Genomic DNA, 12,488 nt, shown 5'->3' on the forward strand with positions numbered 1-12,488 from the left:
ATCATCAAGTTAGATTTTGTTTGACTCCACAACAAGAAAATAATCTTGAAGTCCAGGCTCCTTTAAATGTAAAGAAGTTATTTTAATCAGCCTTAAGTTCTAAGCAGGAAGCCAGAATTAGTACGGAAAGTGAAAATCCAAAACCCACCGCTTCAAGATCTGGGTGTAGGCAGGATGAGTTATGTGGGCATGCAACTTGGATAGTCATGCAGGGCCTCATACTTAGAAGGGCCCTGTACTTGGTTTAATACTCTGCTGTCACCATCTTGAAATTCCTAAAAATTTTTGAACAAGGGGACTTTATTCATTTTGCACTGGGCTCCAAAAATTAAGTAGCTGGTCCTGGTACTAGGAGAAGTCCTGAGAGACAGGAAGAGGAAGTAAAAGAAAAACTGACCTTTATTGAACCCAGAGCATTGTGGGTTGAAGAGGCAGGAGAGACAGTGAGTGAGACACATGAATTCCATTTTCTTTTTGGTCCAGGAAAGAGGATATTCTGTGACTTGAGAGAAACACCAACGGTGGGTTCTTTTTGTCCCATTTAACACTTTGGACTCTGGAAGGAGAATTCAACCCCCCACCTCTAAAACTGAGATAGTAAAGCAATCTGAAAGAGACACCAAGATGAAAACATTTTTAAAAATTTCAAAGAGATATCAGTCACTAGGATTGTAAATTTACTCATGCTGTACTCAGGTGAACATAGAAAATGTGGTTTAAAGAAATTTTCTATTAATTATCCAAATTTCATCAGTAGTTCCCATCCATATAGAAGTAGGAAGAAAAATCTAATTTTAAGTCAAACCCAGTAAACTTGGTTCAGTACAATAATTGAAACAATCCCTTTAAACTTAATTTTTGTTCTTGATTTAAACATGTGCAACTGCTCAGATTTCCACCTATTCTCCCTTTGCTCTCCCAGGTGGTGAGTGGATGTCGAGAAGTAGCAAACATGGTCATGATGTGGACCTTAAAGAATGGAAACAAATTCCTGAAGATGGTGAACTGGCAAGAATGGAACCAAGGTTCCTGATGACACTCCGATGATGCCATATCAGCCCTGGATTGCCTACCTCCTCTCAACTTCTTTCAGGTAAGGGAGAAATATATTTCTGTTTTGTTTAAGTGGTGATAATTTTAAATGTTCTCTTACATGCAGACAAACAGCTCTAACTGATACAGATACTTAAGCTGATTCTGACTTTTTGCTGTTATAAACTATGCTGCAATTAGCTTACTTGTCCAAACATCTCTGCACAATTGAGAAAGTTTTGAATATATTCCTACGGGTTTGAATTGTCAGTTAAAATATTTGTGAACTTTTGTATTGTTTTGTGAAATATCTTGCTTAACTTGAGAAGGCAGTTTTGTTGGGGAGCTTCTTGAGCAATGAGCAAATATGGTGGGAATATGTGGGCACTGAGTAAAGGTGAGTTACTGGGAAATGACTGACATACATGGGAAATGTAGATGTGAGCCAGATGTCCCCATATCAAGCTAAAACTCCGCTCTCCGATTTCCTTTACTAAAATGGCTCAAAGTCAAAATTACAAAAAATAACCCAATAAAATAGTTGTGTTTCAACTTTCTTAGGTGTTCTTAAGACTTTCATTTCATTTAATTGTAAAGCAATAGACAAACATACACACACACACACACACACACACACACACAAAGCTACAATGCTGGGTCCCCTTCCTTCCATGATTTTTAGTTTACTGTGGATTATTGAGAGATTATTATTGTTAGATTATTATTGGATTATGTAAGTAAGTAGTTCTCAAACTCAGCACATTTAAAAATCCATCTAAAAGCCTGTTGGAAAAGGAGACTTCTGAGCTTCACATATTCTGATTTAGTTGTCAGGAGTGGGGCACAGGCGTATGCATTTTAACTGGCACACCACTTTGAGAAGCACTTATCCAGATACTTTAAAGAGTTTTTTCAACTATTGGCTGAAATACCATCCATCATAAATCTTACTACCTCACTGTTTATTAATTCTTCCGGAGAAGCTGACCAAAGGTGGGCATAGAGGTGCAACTGAGATTGGCAATTCCAGTTCTTTCCATTAGCTGATTGACATTTTGTGGCTCTGGATTTAAAGTAATGGCTATACTTATGAATAATGGATATGATATTTTAGGAATTATTTAATATATTTTTTATTCCTCTTAAATCAAGATGCCATATGGCTTCCCATCCTTTTAATCAATGAGTTTCAATGCTTCAGGGGCAGGGTAGTCACTGGCTAGAACACCAAAGTCATCACTCAGCTTTGACTGTCAAATGAAGCTTTTTAATGTATTGTGTCCCAAGAGAGAAAATGCTGTTGAAAGCTAGGCTGCATCAAGAGAGAGAAGGAATTTCTAAATTTCTAAGCTCCCTTTATATATCATTTATTTCTAATGATACTGGATTCTTATTAGAGAATAACCTCTGTAAAATCTCTACTTTTGTATTTTCTTGAGGATTTTTTTACAGCCATGTACATGATAAGTTTTTATAATATGTCTTTCCTTCAATAGATGCCAAATTCTTTAGCAATTAAAATAAGTGAGTTGATTGTAATATTCAGTTCTTCTGTGTCTGTATTTATTTTTTGTCTCGTAGATCTCACTGATTTGAAAGAAGTATATTAAAATCTTCTACTATAACTTTATTTTATCTGTTTCTTTTTAAATTTTGCATTCAAATTGTACTCTAATGCTTAAATAACAAAAGTTAACAACAAAGAAACAAACTGAAGAATGTAATCCCTTGCCTTACTCTTCCCTATCCCCAAATTCTGACTCCTCAGAGGCAACCACTTTCAATTCTCTTTATTTTCTGGTGGTTACTACCATATTTCAAAATTACATGTAACTTTGACTTTTAACTTTTAAAAATTATTTATTGACTTCCTGCTTTGGAAAATGAGTTTGGGAAATGGAGGTAAACACCTGCTTTAAATCTGCCACAGAGAATCTTTAAGGAAGGGGAGAATGAAGAACAAAGGCAGGTGGTGAGATATGTGGACCTTGGTTTCTCCTCTGCAGGTCAGAACCTCAGCTAGGGGGGTACTGAGTGTTAGAAATAATTAGATATATTAAAAATATTTACTGCATGCTATTGTGTTCTAGTAAAATGCTCTTATAAGCTTGTATTCTTTTGAGAAATCCACACAATAAGTAAATGTGTTAAACACATATGTCAATTGGTATATATAAAAAAAGGTTTGGAGAAAACAAAGCAAGTAGGATAGCGTAAAGATGTGAGATGGGGAGTAGGCTTGTGATTTTTTAACTAAGATCATTATAGAAAGCCTGACTGAGATGGCAACATCTTTACAAGTGCCTAAAGTAGGTGAGGGTACTGGCTGAAAGTATTCCAAGAAGAGCACATTGAAGGAAGGACAGAAGTAGGAAATAAGGTCATTGAGTTAATGGTGGGGCTCAGTGGCAGGGAAGGGTGAGAACAGATTGTGTTGGACTTTGTAAACACTTCAGCTTTTACTCTGAGATGGAAACTTCTGGAGACTTTTGAATAGAGTAGTGACCTACTTTGACTTTGGTTTAAAGGGATCTTTCCAGCTATTGTTTTGAGAATAGACTGAAGAGAGAGAAGGTGGAAGCAGGAGATCAGTCAGGTGACTAATGCCATAATCCAACTGAGAGATAAGTACAAGTTGGACCAGAGTTGCAATGGTGAAGACACTGAGAGGTGTGAATTCTGCATATATTTTGAAAGTAGAGTCAGCAGGATTGCTAATGGATGAGGTTTGGCAATCTGAGAAGAAGAGAAGAGACCAGGAAATTTGGCCTGAGATACTGGAAGCAGAGAATTGCTGCTTCCTGTATTGAGGAAAATTGTAGAAGTAGTTGGTTTTAGCGGGGAAGATCAGAATTTAGGTGTGGACAGGTCAGGTCTGAGATCCTTCTTGGTTTTCCAAGTGAAACTGTGGATTAGACAGTTTGATACTTGAATCATGGAAGAGGTTTAGACTGAAAATGAAATTTGAGAATCATTAGAATGGATGATATTTAAAGCCAGGAGGTTAGATGAGAACACCAAAGGAATGAGTGAGAAGAGAAGACAGGAGAAGAGAAGAGGCCAGAGGACTGAGTCCTGGGTCACTCCACATTTAGAAGTCACAGGAAGGTGGGAGAAGAGCTGATAAGGAAGTCAGAAGAAAACCAGGATTTCTAAGAAGTCAAATAAAGAAAGTATATCAAAAAGAAAACTCAACCAAGTTTGTCAAATACTGCTGGTTATGTTACATAGGATGAAGATTGAGAATTGACCACTAGTTTGAGCAATATGGGGGCCATTAATGGCATTAAAGAGCAGTATCAGTGGAATGGTCTTGGGGAGAAAGAGGGGAACTATGGAGGAAATCGAAATGAATACAGCCAAATCCTAACAGGAGTTTTGTTGTAAAAGGGAGCAGAGAGGCGGGGTGATGATAGATGAAAGAGAATGGAAGAGGATGTAAGTTCAAGGTAGGAAAAGAAATTTCAGTATTTTTAAGTGTTATGAGATTAAATTAGTAGAGAGAAAGAAAGATGATGACATGGCAGAATTACTGGCAATGGGATCTAATGCTAAAGTGGAGGAGTTGTCTTAATCAGGAGAATGGATTGCTTGTTCGCAGTAACAAGAGGGAAGGCAGAATATACGAGCACAGATGCAAGAGCTGGTTAGAAGTGGTGGTGTAAGTCTGTGGATGCTTTTCTATCAGTTTGCATGTTCTCAATGAATTAGATGACCTCTCATCAGCTGAAAATGAGTATGGGTGAGGAAGAGAAAATGAGTATGGGAGTTTGGGGAGATGGGAGACAGTATGAAGTGAGTCATGGTGGAGGGTGGGAGAATAAATGCTCTAGGGCAGCACTAAGGGCTACTTGTTGAGATCAATGTCCTCAGTTTAAAATGAAACCAGTCTTCATAATCATGAGTTTATTCCTCACTTCCTTGGGTATAGGCTGGGAAAATGTTAAGCTCCAGTGTTGCCAGGGTGCTAGGTTGGAAATGATGGATGAAGAATGATGGATGTGGTTGGGCAGAGAGCAGTCTTGACTCACAGAATGTAGCATGTGCCTGTGGGGTCAGAGAACCCAAGTAGGAAAAACTGTCCCCCAAAGGGAACACAGAAATACTAAGAGAAACAATGGACCAAAAAGATAAAAGATCATTTAGACTAGAGATAAGCCAGATTTGCAACCAGAGGATACCTCAAGGATAAGAAACTCCTTCTTTGGGTATTTGTACAGTTTCCAAAAGAATCAGGTGGAATCAGGTCTGCACAAAGGTCAGTAGGTTCAAGTGTCCAGGGAGAAGATGCCCAGTCCCTATGTTGCTCTGGGGGACAGCAGCAAGGACATGTGGGCCATCCTTCCCACTCCTACCCTCCTGCCACCATAAGTACTTGGAAGTTCACGCCCAGGCCCAGGAGCCATCTTGATAAGAAAAATAGGGAAGGAGGATACACCCTGAAAGGTGGAGCATTTCTTCCAAAGACATTGGGGTGGGACAGAATTTTAAAATGTTTTATATGGAATTAACTGAGTTATAGTCAATTGATAAGTTGAAGTCTTCCCCTACTCCTCTCACTTCTACCCCTGGGCAGACCAGGAGCTCAAAATCAGATGATATCCACTTTGTTGTACTCCTGAAACTAACGTAATATTGTAAGTCAACTATACCTCAATGAAAAGTTAGCTTACCAATTTCCACAAAAATTCTTCCTGGGAGTTTGTGGATTAAAATGAATCTGTAGTTCAATTTGAACAGAATTTATATCTTAATGATGTTGAGAATTCTGTTTCATGAATAGGATATAACTCAATTCATTTATGTTTATTTTCAGCAACATTTCATAGTTTTCATTATAGAGTGATTGTACCTCTTTTATTAAATTTAGTCCCAGCTATTTGAAGTATTTGTTGAATACATTAGAAAAAGCATTAAAAACACATTTTCAAAAAGAAGTCAGATGTTATCAGTTGTGGGAAATAGAGGAAAGCAACATAATTTTTTCTCGTTTGATTTGTAATTCATACTCTTGTGCTTGGGTATAGACATTGTGGATTATTTAGGGATTTAAAACATACATATTGTTTTTCCCTGTAGTAATTAAAGTTTGGTCATGTAAGAAAATATTAAAAGTATGAAGAGTCTAAGAAAAAGGGGATAGATCCAGACATTCTAGAGGAATACTAACGTCACACTAGACCATGAAGCTGTCAAGATCTTGTGACTTCACCGATGAGCAAGAAGCAAAGCCACTTGTCACCAGGTGGTGTTAGATCTTGACTTCGCCCCAGTCTTTGTATCTTGGTCAATATCAACATGAGAATGTCTGCTCAGAGAAGTCCACTCTACCACCCAAAACTTTCTGATCTCCTTTTTTGAACAAAAATTGCTATGGAGCTTTCAGCATCACATGCATTAGGGAGATTTCCAGTTTTGCACTTTGACTCTGAGGTGAATTAGTGATCCCCCTGATTAGCTCTTGGACTGCATCTTAGATGTCATCAGTACCCAAATGGGCAGTGTCCTGTGATTTGACACTGCTGCAGCTGTTTGTAGATTTTGTCTTTTTACAATCCAAGCCAAAGACCACGGCAGCTCAGGAGAATCATGTATACTCTAAGAATGGAGATGAAATGAGGGCAGAGTGGGTTTTCCAAGGGCTTTGTGCAGTGCTTAAAGTTGTATGTTCATCAGTGATCCAGTGGGCAGAGAAGGGCAATGAGGAAGCTTCCCAGTGGAATCAGAGGCATGAGCACCTGAGAGAATGGATCATTCAGAACCATCTTAGGCCACATTCCAAGGTTCTAGATAATAATTCTCAAACTTGACTATAAATTGTAATCACCTAGAATAATTTAAAAAGTATTGATAGCCCTGTCTCACCCCCAGGTATTCTGATTGAATTGGAGTTGAATCTGATTGACCTGCTTGTACAGATTTTTTTTTAAAGTTCTTTAGGTGATTCTCATATCCAACAAAGCCTGAGAACCAGTAGTCGCTGGGTCAGTGGCATCAGCATTATCTTCTGGAAACTAGTTAGAATTGCAAATTCTCAGGCCACACCCCAGGTCTACTGAATTGGAAGCTCTGGGGGTGGAGCCTAGTAATCTGCTTTAACAGTGCTTCAGTTGATTCTATTACAAACTAAGGATTGAGAACCAGGGATTAGACCTTGCTAATAAGCATGAATCAATTAGCAATGATTCATGGATCACATTAGCTGAATGACACTTGGATTCAAGAGACTTGACCCAGTCAATTTCAGCTGAGACAGTGGGAAAGGCTGGCATTGTACATATATCCCTGGATGAGGGGTGCCCAGTGTAAGGCTTCTCGGAAAGGTCAACCTACAGGTATAAGTGGGAAACAAAGAGCTCTCATCAGCCCTGCACACGTGGGTTCTTCCTCACTGGAAAAGTCACGCTCTACCAAGAGAGAGCCCAGCCCACCCAAGGCAACCCAAGGGCTTTCAACAGCTGTTCCAGGCTTTGGTGAGAACTAAACCCTGGACACCACTTGCAGTAGACTGTTAAATTCAGCTTCCTGAGCCTCATGCCAACGGATTCTGGTTCTCTGGGTGTGAGGTGGCACCAGGAAATAGCATTTTAAATGGGCGCCCATAGTGATGCTGATGTAAGTGGTGTGTAAACCAAACTCTGGGAAAACATTGGTTTTATGCACTAGTGTCTTGAGGCTTTGTAAGACCAATTTGTGAGACCTTCAGATATTAACCCTGGTTCAGCTTCAGATGGTCTGGGCTCCTCCGTACATATGTATGGGTAGCAAACCCAGGTCACTGTGTGCAGAGTCACTGGCTGAGGTCTTCCCGGCATCTGGTTCCAAAGTGACACTTTTGATGTCAGCAAGAAAGCTTTCTTCTTCTTTTTTTTTTTTTAAATTAGTAATTTGCTTTATTCACTTGATATTTTGTCTTAGAGATCATTTTATGTCAGCACATACACATCAAGAGAAACTTTCTTGTGTTCCACGTCTCCCCAGCCCCATAACTGCATTGCAGTCTGGCTTTGAAATGTCACTCTGGTGTCCCCACCCTTGTTTAGGAAACTTCACTGTATGAAAAATCTGATTTGCTTCACTTGACTCAACTCCTTGTGACTGAAGCTAGAAGCAACAGGTTGAAGAGGCTCCTTCAGAACAGAAATCTAAAACCCTGCACATATTTGGCCTCTAGGCGGCGCCAGCCTTTTGTAAAAGGAGGCTGTTTATGTAACAGATTGGCAGTTTGATCTGCTGTGTAAATGTCATTCTTTAAAAATAAAGATGAAACGCTCAGTTAACTCAAACAGGAGCAAATTAAAAAGTAGAGTGAAACATCTATTTCATGAACACAATTCATCTGCTGCCTCTGGCACTTCAAAATGATACCTTTTCTCCAAATGATAACTGGCACCTTCCCACTGGCTTTAGCTAGGCAGTGACAAAACAACAGATCAATTCACTCACTTCAGTGAAAAAGAAAAATCCAGTCAGTTAGGATGGGCTTCATGTGACTCACACACCTGGTGACTGAATCCTTTCTGTGTAGCTAAACATATAAGCTGAGCCACTGAAACATGACTGAGGTGTTGAGTTTATCCCAAAAATGTAATGAGTTTTGTATTGAGAGTCTCAATTGTTTTTAAATCCAAAGGATGATGATTATTTTTCCTTGTGAACTCACCAGGAAGGTCCTTGAAATACCAGTTTTCAACCATTTAAATGCTTATCTTATTTCCAGAGCTTTGTGTCTTGTGTGCTAGAGCAGAGTCTCAACCTTAGCTTCAAAATGGAATCACTTGGGAAGCTTTTAAAAACCCCAAGGTTCAGGTACATACCCTAAACCAGTTAAGTAAGGATCTGGCAGTGGGATCCGGGCAACAGTACTTTTTAAAACTCCTTAGGTGTCATAATGTAAAGCTACCTCTTTGGTTCCTTTCGCTTTCTGTTCATAGCCCTTTCCTCTGGAGTTCAGACTGGGGTCCTTGGGGTTGGGAGCAGGGACCAATCTCCCATACTCACACGCTTTCCCTCAATTTCTCTTCTCTTCTGATCTGCTCTAAACCTTAAGCAAACCTATCCCTAGTGGGCCCATCTCTAGTACCTTATGCACACCATCCCAGATCTGAAATCCAATGATGGCTACACCTTGCCCTCAAACTTGGGGCCCTACCACATAGTAGTTGACTGGTAGATATGAAAGATAGTTCATAGATTGTCTAGTGTGATGGTTCCCAAATACCAGTACAGAGCCAATTATTATCCTGAATAAGAATAACCCAGGGAGCTTGTTAAAATATATATTTCTGGGCTCAACCCCAGAAAGTCTCATTTAGTAGGTGTGTAGAAAGACCTGGAAAGTTGCGTTTTAACAAGTTAAGCTTTTGGGGAAAACTGATCTAGTCCAATGCTTCCAATATCTAGAGGTATCATAATCTCAGAGCGGATATGACTTGATCAAGGTCACTTGGCCAGTTAGAAGAAGGGACAGGATTAGAATCAAGAGGTGTCCTGACTATTAAGAAAAGAAGTCATGCTGTGGAGAAATATAATTTTTGTATTTCAAAAAATTTTTAGAAGTCAGTGCAGTCTTCTTTCCAACCTTACCAGTTAGATATTCAGGAAAGAGCAAAGCATTCTGAAGTCAGATCTGAGTTCTAGCCACTGCTTAGCAACACATTAACTGTGTGGTTTGGGGCAAGTATTTTGATCTCTCTGAGTCCCAGTTTCTTTATCTTTCAAATGGGCTACTATTTGTCTCATAGTGTTTTGTGAGGTTTAAATGACATAATGTTGCAATGTAGAGGACTTGTTCTCAGATACTGTTTGGAGACTCCCAAAACTAGGGCAGGTAGAGGGTTTTGCTGTGGGCTAGAGCTAGAGAAATATTGTTTCTGCTGCTTTTGTAATCTCCCTTTAACATCATGCTATGTGGCCTACAGATAATAAACAGATGGGGAAATGGAGGCCCAAGGTGCAGTGACTTGCTCAAGATCACATAGCCCATCTCTTTCAGACATAGGTCTCCTGACTTACCAGTCATTGCTCTTCTACATCTGCTTGTCACTAAAAAATTTCTCCAAGTCAGCACATTTTTACATTAGGTGATAATAGTACTGTATTACCTACCTGAATTTCTTGAACCTAGATACAAACACCAAGGATGGATTGAGGGAAGGGTCAGTCAGCCCCCTAACCTTGTTCCCCTATCAGGTTCAGTGGAGGAAGGGAACTTAGGGCACTTCAGTAAAGGACAGGGGCACCTAGGGGCCCTCTTGGATCCCTCTAGAATAACCTGAATGCATCCTGATGTTTAAGGTTTAAACCTTATCCTAAGCAATGTTGAAAGTACCTCCATTTAGCCCTGGGCTATCCTGGGCCCTGTAGGTGACATGCTAGACAGAAGCTGGGTCAGTGCCATTCCCAGGGCTAGTGGGGTAGGGATGGACCCTGAAATCATTGCATTGTGCCTCTCTTTTTCCAGACCTGAAAGCTTTGTTAACACAGGAAGCACATAGAGTTGAAATGACATTTCAATTTGAGCAAAAACTCTTTGCTGAGTAGCATTGCTGGATAATTCTATCTGCTAAATCTGGCACCCCTACGAGCAATTGAGGATTTGCTTTAACTGAATCATTTCATTTAGCTGTCTAAAATTAATTGATCAGATTCACAGGTTAATTGGCTTAGGGCTTCATTTTGTTTTGTGGTATAGACTTTGATTATCACTGGAGGTATTTCTTATGCTTGTAACTTGTTTTAATTATGGCACTGAGATGCTCAGTAAAAATAGATGGAACAGGGTGTTTCTTCTGAGAGCTGTTCTCATTTTAGTTAATGACTGCCCATGGCTGGCCACACTTTTGAAGGTCAGAAGTAGAAAAGGGCTGTGGATACCCCCTCCCTCGTACAGATGGCCTTCTGTAGTGTCTTTGTGCACAGGAATGAATGCTGCCTCTCGTAAAGGCGGTAGTGTACATGAGGGATTGTGGGAGTGAAAGGAGAGGGCGGGCAAGGCAGCATAGGGACAGCATACTACACCAGGCCCACTGCTCACTGGGCCAGGTCAGGCTGTTTGGTGTTCACCTAGGTAACCTGTTGCCAGGAAGATGACAATAACTTCCCCATGGCAACATTAAAGCAAGGTCCCTGGTATTGCAAACAGGGCCAGAAAAGTCTGCCCTTCAGTAGGCCTGCTGCTTAATGAGCATGCATTTGTGCTGCAATCATTTCCGGAAGGGTGGAGGGGGCAGAGGGCATTCACCAGCTTCCCAGCCTCTCCATCCAGCTCCTTGACAACCCCACTTTTTCTGCCCATCTGTATACCCCAGAGCTGCTTGTTTTTACAGTTGCTTGTTTTGAGGTGATTCTGTGCTTTCTTTTTTTAATTTGTAGACGGACTGAATATTGTATGAAGGAAACTCCTTTAGAAATAGGAGATATACAACCTGCCGGGGACTTTTCCTGTACAGATGGCCTTTCATTATCCCCTTGACTCAATTTCTTCACCTGTAAAAGAATCAGCTCCCATTTCCTAAACTTGACTGGACTTATATGAGATCACACTGCCGAGTCACACTTGCTGTAACTAACTGTTGGTCTTGAAATTCATATTCGGACACCCTGAATAATGATACTATCATATTGCCTGCCTCATGAAGAAGTCACTTTTGTTTCTAAGTGCTTAACCCTCTAACAGTAAATCTTGTCCTGTCCTGTCCTTGAAAGGTCAGCAAAGCAGACATGGTGGCAGCATTCCAGGTAGGATCTGAGGAATCAAAGAAGTTCCCAAAGAAAAATGTTTTTCTCTGGTGTTTCCTGAAATTCCACCTTTTTGTAAAGCACTATTTGAAGATTTATGAGAATATGATTTCTCATGGGAAGATAACTCCAATCGGGTGTAACCTGGGAATTATGGGGAATGAAAGCAGGTGAAACAGAAAGGTTCCTCCCATCTCATTGCATCACAGTCATGTCTAGAGCAGCCCTTCTTTAAAGTCTGAGAGAAGTTAATAGCATTACTTGAAAAAAAGGCCTCATAGTCAAGTTCATTTGGGAAACATTGGGTTAAATCAGGTTGAACAGGTCTCTTTTCTGCAGGTCTTTGTCAGAGACTTAAATATTTTAATGCACAGTGTGAATCTCATTATGCAATATTCCTCAAACTTATTTGACCAAGAAACCATATTTTTTCCCACAGAGCAGGAGATCTATTGTTCAGTGGATTGAATTTAAGAAACTAGCTCAGAGCAGTTTTGAAAGGCCTTTGATCAAGATCTTGTTCTGTCATTCTTTACTGCTTAGAAAATGCTGGAAATCTCTCCCTGTCTCATAAGATTTTATTACTTGCTGATTCTTAAGGAAACTGAAGTCAATTTTTAAGAGAAGGCTTAGTTTTTTAATTTGTAAGATGAGAGTAACAATAACCTGTCTCATAAAGTTGTTATGAGAATTGAAGGGGGTAGCTCAGATGAAGC

General features: G+C 39.9%; 1 protein-coding gene across 1 annotated transcript in view; it reads left to right on the forward strand.

The window, feature by feature from the left end:
* Window positions 1-922: 922 nt before the first annotated feature.
* Window positions 923-12,488, forward strand: part of GLIS3 (GLIS family zinc finger 3) — a 499,691-nt gene continuing 488,125 nt past the window's right edge. Inside the window, exon 1 of the mRNA XM_032477747.1 lies at window positions 923-1,093. The gene's annotated coding sequence lies outside the window, so the exon portion shown is untranslated. The remainder of the gene's footprint in view (window positions 1,094-12,488) is intronic.

This window comes from Camelus ferus, chromosome 4 (genome assembly GCF_009834535.1).
Source record: "Camelus ferus isolate YT-003-E chromosome 4, BCGSAC_Cfer_1.0, whole genome shotgun sequence".
Classification (NCBI taxonomy): Eukaryota; Metazoa; Chordata; class Mammalia; order Artiodactyla; family Camelidae; genus Camelus; species Camelus ferus.